The following is a 7,756-nucleotide window of genomic DNA, read 5'->3' as shown; positions in this document are numbered from 1 at the left end:
TAAGGGTCTGCACGGATAACTCACGTGTTGAACGGTCAACTCACGTGCTATATTATGATATCTCACAATCAGGCCCTCGGCCTCACTCAGTCATAAAGATCTCCAGTCTCTCGGACTCTCAACAATCATAAAATCAGCCCAAACAACAATGATATGACGTATCAATAATAATAACAGAGACTGAGATAAAATATGCAAGTAAAAACTGAGACTTAGTACATATAGCATTTAGCAGGCAATTCAACAAGTGCGCGACCTCTGTGGATCCCAACAGTACTATCACATAGCCTAAGCATGATTTTACAGTCAAATTTTATCAACACATAGAGAGCATATATCTAACAATAATTTATTCAACTTTACAGTTTCCCGGGACGGACCAAGTCACAATCCCCTCGGCGCACGCCCACACGCCCGTCACCTAGCATGTGCGTCACCTCCAAAATAATCACATGATACCAAAATCTGGGGTTTCATACCCTCAGGACTAGATTTAAAACTGTTACTTACCTCAGAGCATGAAATTCTTCACTCTGCTATGCCTTTGCCTCACAAATCGGCCTCCGGATGCCTCGAATCTAGTCACAAATAATTCGTTTCAGTCAATAAAATTTATTGGGATTAATTCCATAAGAAAATATTAATTTTCCATAAAAATCTGAAATTTCACTCCAAAATGCGTCTGTGGGATCCACGTCTCGGAACCCGACAAAAGTTACAAAATCCGAAAGCGCATTCCACCACGAGTTTACCCATACTAATTTTACCAAAATCCGACCGCAACTCGACCTCCAAGTCTTCAAATCTTATTTTCAAATCCCTAAGTTCAAACCCCCGATTTACACCTCAAAACATCTAATCTAGTCGGATTATTCGATGATAATTTAATATTATAGAGTAGAAATGATCACAGGGGACTTACCTCAAGTTTTCCCGTGAAAACCTTGCTCAAAATTGCCCAAACCGAGCTTGAAATGCCCAAAAATTGCAAAAGCTCAGAACCCCTCTGTTTTTGTACTTCCCAGGGGTTTTCGCACCTGCGGCAACTTGGCCGCTTCTGCGCCAACCGCATGTGCAGAAACCCCCCCCCCTTCATCTGCGCCTTTTCCCACATGTGCGCGCCTGTGTGCGCTTCTACGCAAGCCGCTTCTGCGCGCGACCTTCCGCATCTGCGCTCACGCAGATGCGGAATTTCCCTCGCACCTACGACCAATGTCGCACAGTCCATTTTCGCATCTGCGCTTTCCCGGCTCGCTTCTGCGAGCTCGCACCTGCGATGGAATTTTCGCAGGTGCGATTGCATTAGATGGCAGAAACTTCAGCCTTTTCTTCTAAGCCCGAATTGATCCGTTAACCCTCCAAAACTCACCCGAGCCCCTCGGAACCTCAGCCAAATATACCAACAAGTCCTAAAACATCATACGAACTTAGTCAAACCCTCAAATCACCTCAAACAATGCTAAAACCATGAATTACACCCCAATTCAAGCCTAATGAACTTGAAAATTTCTATTTTCTACCAACGACTCCGGAACCTATCAAATCACATCCGATTGACCTCAAATTTTACAAACAAGTCATAAATGACATAACAGAGGTATTCAAATTTTCAGAATCAGATTCCGATCCTGATATCAAAAAGTCAACCGCCCGGTCAAACTTTCCAATAATTAAACTTTAGACATTTCAAGCATAATTCCACTACGGACCTCCAAATAATTTTCTGGACACGCTCATAAGTCCAAAATCACCATACAGAACTGTTGGAATTATCAAAATTCAAATATGATGTTTTTTACACATAGGTCCACATCCGGTCACCTTTTCTAACATAAATTTTAATTATGAGACTAAGTGTCTCATTTCATTCCGAATTCCTTCCGGACCCAAACCAAGTAACCCGATAAGTAATAAAATAACTGTAAAGCATAAATTGAGCAGTAATTGGGAAAACAGTGTTATTATTCTTAAAATGATTGGGTGGGTTGTTACAGATATGGTCTGCTGTAGGCGGACAGTCCCGATCCCATAAATATTCTCACAATGGATGAACATGACTGAGTATGAAATGTATATTTTTAAACAATTAAATTCAACAGCAACACGACCCTATGGGTCCCAAATTACCGGCAGATAGACCAGACATGATCTTTAATACGAGTCTCATCTCAATATCTCTAACACGTGGAGAATATGCGGATAATAATATGATTCTTTAATTTTTACAACTCCACATAATTTATTCAAGTCACGCTTTCTATGGTGTACGCACACACTCTCGTCACCTAGCATGTGCGTCACCTCCAACAATTGATATTACACAAAATTCAGGGATTCATACCCTCAGAACTAAGTTAAGAAATGTTACTTACCTCAAACCGTGTAATTCTTTACTCCGTTATACCCTTGCCTCGTGAATCGGCCTCCGAAAGCCTCAAAACTAGTCACAATTAATTCGATTCAGTCAATACAAAGTATTGGAATTGATTCCATATGAAAATACTAATTTTTCCAACAAAATATGAAATCTAATTCAAAAATCGCATGTGGGCTCACCTTTTTGAACCCGACATAATTTATGAAATATGAACGCCCATTCAACAACGAGTCCAACCATAGCAAATATACCAAATTGTGACATCAACTCGTCCTCCAAATCTTAGATTCTTATTTTGAAATCCCTAGGCCCAATTCTTCTAATTTCACCCAAAAACACGTAATCTAGTCGAAATACTCAATGATAGTCCAATATTACTGACTAACAATGATCACAAGTGACTTAACTCAAGTTTTTCGTGAATTCCCTCTAAAATTCGCCCCAAATCCGTGTTGGAAATGTCCAAAAAATGGCAAAACTTGGAACCCCTTCAAAATGTATATTGTCCAGGGGTTCCGCACCGGCGACTCACTTAGCCACTTCTGCGGTCTTGCAGGTGCGAGAAACCAATCGCTTCTGCGGTTCGCCAACGCTGGCCTCCCTTCACTTCTGTGGTCGCCTTCCCGCTTCTGCGAAGAGCAAGCCGTTTGTACGGTTGCACAGTCGCAGATGCGACGCCGCTTCTGCGGACCATCTGCTCGCTTCTACGACCTCTGCCTCAAATCACGCCTGGTCGCTTCTGTGATGAAGCACACACTTCTGCAAGCTCGCACCTGTGAGCCAAATTCTGGAGGTGCGATTTCATTAGAAGGCAGAAATTTTCAGATTTCTTCCAAGTCCAAAATTTAGTCTGTTAACCATCCGAAACTCACCCGAGGCCCGCGAGACCTCAATCAAATACACCAACAAGTCCTAAAACATCATACGAACTTAGTCAAAACCTCAAATCACATCAAACAATGCTAAAACCATGAATCATACCCCAATTCAAGCTTAATGAAACTAAGAATTTTCAACTTTTATATTCGATGCCGAAACCTATCGAATCAAGTCCGATTAACCTCAAAATTTGCACACAAGTCATAAATGACATAACAGACATATTCCAATTTGAAGAATCGTATTCCAACTGCGATATCAAAAAGTCAACTTCTCAGTCAAACTTCCAAACTTAAATTTCTGTTTTAGCCATTTCAAGCCTAATTTAACTACGGACTTCCAAATAATTTTCGGGCACGCTCCTAAATCCAAAATCACCATACGAAACTATTGGAATCATCAAAACTTTATTCCAGGGTCGTTTACACATAAGTCAACATCCGGTCAATCCTTTTAACTTAAGTTTTCATCTTGGAACTAAGTGTTCCAATTCATTCCAAAATTACCAACAACTATAGTGCAATAATTCACTTCCCATATTTACTGGACCACTAAATCTATCAACTCTTTTTTTCTTTTTCTTTTTTGCTTCAAAAGATAAGTAAAAGTTTTTTCACTCCTATTCCATTGCCTATAAATACCCCTATTGTGTCAGTGTTCATTCACAACTCTGAATTGCAATCTTTCTTCTTATTATTAACTAGTAAATTATCCGCGCTTCGCGCGATTTTTACAAAAAGGAAAATAAGAGAGCTGATATCTTTCATTTAGTATATTCTTCTTTCGGCATTTCTACTAATAATAATAACAAAAATAAACACGACCCATGAACTACTGTCTTAGACAAAAGTAAAATTAGAAATTTATAAATTGAAATAATGTAGAAGAAAAATAAACTAATAAGTTCCATTACCAATCCAATTTAAGAATACACCACAAATTCGTAGCAAATTTTGCATAGAATAGCATGGTTCAATCGAAAAATACGTACCTACACCAGCTATTAAAGGAGCAAGGTTTTAACTTGGTTATAATTTATGAAATCACTTGGTAAGCAGTACTTCTCATGTAAGTTGTAACTATCATATATTAACTTGTCTCATTTTGCGTCTTAAGAAAAGATGAATAATGCAAACAAATAACTCCTGCAAAAGAAAAATTAAATAAAAAACTCAAAACTAAAATTTAGAAATTATACTCTTCACTGCATGAAGATAATTAGACATATATTTTTATAGTAAATATATGATATCAACGTTATATTATTCTCATTGTCATAAATTCGCAATATAAGTTTTTGAAATTGAGTTGAAAAGACAGTTTATGCATGAAAATCCTTGTGGCAATATCTTTTTCAATTGACCCATCCCTAACTCTTAGGATAATCACAGACCAAGTTAAGTCAATTATGCTAACTAATATTACGAAATTTAATTTCTTCGAATTTGTATTCTGCCAAAATTATTTGTTTTGTAATGAAGATGCTTTTACAAAGCACAACACTATGAAATCGATCAACTAACACAAGTCAAATAAAAGATGGTCAAAGTTTATTTATAGTTTCATTTCACATATTATTATAGATCTAATATTTTCGCTCTTTCCCCTTTCAATCTTTTTGTTCTTTAATCTAGGACGTCTGATTTGTTTAAATGTAGATTTTAACCTATTCTGATTTGGTCATTCTCATTTCAGTATGAAAGAAATTAAAAAACAATAAAAAAATGTATTTTTCTTTCAATATTTGTACCATTTATTAGAAATCTTATGTTTTGACAAATAATACACATATTCAGTAACTTCTATTTTTTTTTAGTTAGTTAGTGTAAGAAAGATATTTAGTTAAGTTTTCTTATTTTATTTATATTTAGATAAAAAGATTTAAGAGAGGAGAAAAATGGAAAATTTTAGTCATAGCGTCATCCTTTTGATTTAATTTTTTGCAACTTTTTCCCTTGTTTCCTTTTGTCTCTAAGCCGTTACTGTTTCCCATCTAAAATCGCCAAATCCCCCTATTTTTATTTTTTCTTGAAATAGTTTCTCCGACTTTTTCAAAACATCGTCACACTCCCTCATAAATTATCACATAGAACAGACAATGAAAAGCTAAAAATCGAGATGGTCATAGATTTATAGAGCAGTAAAGGTATCTAGAAACAATAAAGAATCCAAACTACTACTACTTTATCCATAGTTAGAAAAACAAAATAGTATACATTGGACGCAGAAATAATTATAAAAAGGCAATAATTGGATTATTACATCTGATTAATAAATGAACAATAAAATAAATAATGTAAATTGGAGATAAATAAGTAAACCTTTGAATTTGTTGTTGCTTCATGCTACCAAATTAAAGGAGAAAGTCAGAACGGGAAAAGAAATTAAGAAAAGAATAAATATGACATGTGCATGGTAAAAGAAAACATACTTTGTTGTAGCCATCTTCCACTCCCCTTCCTCGGCCATGTTCCCTTTACCCTACTCGAACCCAAACACTCTTAAATCATTGAGATTTTATTTTATCTCTGCGCTATTCTTATATATACCCGACAATACAAAAATGATGAGTCTTTTGGTGTTTCTAATTATTAATAGGGACGGTTGTGACTTTTGGTATCGCATGGGAACCATTTAATTATGTTGTGACTTTTGGATTTCTAAAGATAAATTGAAATCTATATTCTATATTATATTAAAAAGAGGGTAGTGAAGCATGTGGTTAAGTTAAGTGCCAAGCTAAAATGAAGCCACTTGGCACTTTTAAAACAACATTGAAAATTTGAATTATAAATGAAAACATAATTAATGGAAGTAGTAGTCCAAGATTTTCTGTAAGTTGGATTTCATTCTTTAATTAATCGAAGACAATTAGTTAATGATTTAAACTAAAAATGTTCTGTTTTTAATGACCAAAGTAGAATCTTTTGGACGTATACAAAAGAAAAAGACGCCATTTTCATTAAGCAAACCAATATACTATAACTATATGTATCTTTAATTAAAATTTGTGTATAATATAAATTTTGTGTATAATTCAGTTATAGTAGGTATCATTGTTGAGAAAGAATCAATTAAAATTTTGTTTTGTATCTTACACATTAATTTTAAGTTGAAATAATAATTCTATATTTAGTACAAGCTTTGTATCTAACCTTATTTGTGAACAATATACATTACTAAAGGTATCATATACATTACTATAGGTATCTAACCTTATTTGTGAACTATCTATCAATCTATATCTATCTTTATTATATTAAAAAGAGGGTAGTATACATTGTGGTTAAGCCAAGTGGCAAGCTAAAATGAAGCCACTTGGCAGTTTTAAGACAATATTAATAATTAAAAATTAAAAATTAAAACATAATTAATGAAAGTAGTTGAATAAATCTGATACATAATCTAAATAGATCTTAGACAAATCTAATTTGTATATCTATATTTATAATTATATTTATATTTATAAGTATATTTGTATCTATATCTATAATTTTATCTATATATTGATCCACCCATAGGTTTTTTTTGAAAGGGTAATAAGCAAGACATTAAGTCAATTTATAAGAGAATAAAAGATCACATTACAGTATAACAATATTAAATAAAGAGAAAAATAAACAATAAAGAGAAAAAATAGATGTCTAAAAATGTAGAAGGATAAGACTTATTTAAATTTGAGATAAAAAAATAAATTCGTAGTAATACATTTGTAAAAAATAATATAATTTAACGTATTCAAACAAGACAGATCACAACGTTACATGTTTAGTATTCCTTAATATTGACCGTAAAATATAATTCAAGTGTAAAAATTATGGGGCTGGGTTATTCGGATATAGAAAAATAAAACATATTATGCACTATGAGATTTGAAAAATGGTTTCATGTTCTTCTTCTTAATTAAGATCAAATAATTATTTATAATTTATATATAGAAGGTTTAATTTTAAGGTTATTTGCACATAATTCAAATAATTAAAATAATTGTTTGACATGGATTATGTCCGCACATCGTGCGGGTACTAAAACTAGTTGCATATAAAGAATGAGGGGAAAATGACAAAAAATGGGATAAAAGATAAATACATTTCTTGACTTATGAGATGTGCCAAGTCATCTTCTCTATCCCCTCAATTATATATATATATATATATATATATATATATATATATATATATATAGATAGATTCCTATCTTTTTTACTCATTCAAAGAAACTATTGCTCGCTCCTTGTGCTTCATGGCATTTGCAGTCTTGGCAATGATGTTGTTTGTTGCCTATGGTTTGTCTCCATTAATTTGTTCCTCTAAAACCTAATAAAAATTAATAGAAATTATGTGAAGTTTAATTGTAATTCTTGCTATGCAGTCACTTAAGGACATAAGTTGTTGTTTTAAAACAAAAAAGCCTCTTTATAACAGTGTCTGCATATTACTCTGGTTTATATTATCAAATGAATTAAAAATTATAATTTTCTTATCAGTTTTCCAAGTTAAA

Source organism: Nicotiana tomentosiformis, chromosome 11, assembly GCF_000390325.3.
Source record: "Nicotiana tomentosiformis chromosome 11, ASM39032v3, whole genome shotgun sequence".
Lineage (NCBI taxonomy): Eukaryota > Viridiplantae > Streptophyta > Magnoliopsida > Solanales > Solanaceae > Nicotiana > Nicotiana tomentosiformis.
Note: the sequence above shows the minus strand (reverse complement) of the source record.